This window comes from Sinocyclocheilus rhinocerous, unplaced genomic scaffold (assembly GCF_001515625.1).
Source record: "Sinocyclocheilus rhinocerous isolate Xijiao unplaced genomic scaffold, SAMN03320098_v1.1 scaffold1965, whole genome shotgun sequence".
NCBI classification, from domain to species: Eukaryota; Metazoa; Chordata; class Actinopteri; order Cypriniformes; family Cyprinidae; genus Sinocyclocheilus; species Sinocyclocheilus rhinocerous.
The window spans coordinates 686,637-688,439 of NW_015625577.1; positions in this window are offsets into that span (position 1 = coordinate 686,637).

Genomic DNA, 1,803 nt, shown 5'->3' on the forward strand with positions numbered 1-1,803 from the left:
GATCATGGTACTCAGCTACTGCACCATCAGTGGAACAATTCGAATAACTCCAAAGTGTTTGGGTTTAAAAGTGTTGGTTGTCTCCATCGCAACTGTTCCTCAGGGGACGCGCACAGAGCTCTGATTGGGTAAAGTGAGACACACTAATGATCGAGTGTCAATTGAGGCAGATCGTTCAGCTCCATTCACACTGCAACACAATCAGTGGAGATCCTGTTACATGATGAGAACGGATCGTGTGCTGTGATGTGCAACAGAGACACCCTAAACTAATCTGGCACACTATGAATTATTAAAAGAAAATAAGATTCGATTTAACGTTAGTGGATAAATAGAAACGTTTTTTAAATGATGTTTTTGGGCTTTTTGTGCCTTTTTAGTTTGACAGGACAGTGGAGAGATGACAGGAAAGTATGGACCCTTTTCACAAGACTGTGATGACGTGTTTAACGGTCATCAGCATCATAAATCCTCGAAAGTTTTACATATTTGTATTTTTTTTAAATGTACATTTATAACACTATTCTTTGTATTATATTACCTTTGCATCAAATTACAAAATAAACTACACTGTAAAAAAAATTCCGTAAAATTTACGGTAAAAAACTGGCAGCTGTGGTTGCCGGAATTTTACCGTAAAAAATACAGTAGCAACGTTTTAGGTTTTACGGTTTTAACTTAAATTTACAGTTAAATACCGTAATTTCATTAATTGATATAATGTTAATATACCAACCTATTGAAGTACTGAAATCTGTTTTGTACCTTTGTAATACACTGATAACCACCAAATGCAGGTGGTGATGAGAAAGTCACATGATGAATCAAAGCCCATCACAAGCAGCTTTTAAATAATAACATATATAGAAGGTGCACAGTGTCATTCACACAAACACCAAACACCATCATGGTAACACACATGAAACTGAAATAATGCAATAAACATTCATTTAACAACATTAGGTGTAACACACAACCCTAATATACAAAACTGATAAGAAAAAACTAAGAAGAAACATAGTTATTTCAACAAAAAAACATCAAATTTGAAATGTAACGCAGGGAATTCTGGGATTGTCAATTTACGGTTATTCACTGTAAATTATACGGTCTTTTTCACTTCCAAAAACGGTATACTACCGTAAAATTAATGTCCAATACAGTTTTTCACCGTATATAGTAGAGGAATTACCGTTAACCATTTAACAGGTTTTTACTGTAGCATTTTTACAGTCTTTTACCGTTAAATTCACTGTCATTTTTTACAGTGTAGTTTACGCTAATGCACGGGTGTTTCTAATGCAGCGTCTATGGGAGGGATGGTAAATTTGACATCGTTCTCTCCATAGACTTATAAAATACCTAAAATACATACATAAAAGTGTCTGCTAAATGACTAAATGTAAATAATAATTACAATGAAGAATTTTTGAAAAAAGCTATCATAATTTAACACTGTAACACTACTATTAAAAGTGTTAATATATTTAATAAAACATTATATTTAAGTGTAATATTTACATTCCACTAAATTACCCCATCCTTTGATCAAAATATTTGTATATTTTATAATAGTGTAGTATAACTATATAACATACTAAAATTGTGCATATATACACACACATACACAATTTTATTTATATATTATCAACAAGCATACCTAGAAAAACGTTTTGACAATAGATATTTGCATGACTTTTCCAGACCCTAAAAATCCCTGATATGTAATATATGATGAGGTCATCCATAAAAAAAAATCTAGCACCAGACATAATGATCACACAAAAGTACAGTCATATAGAT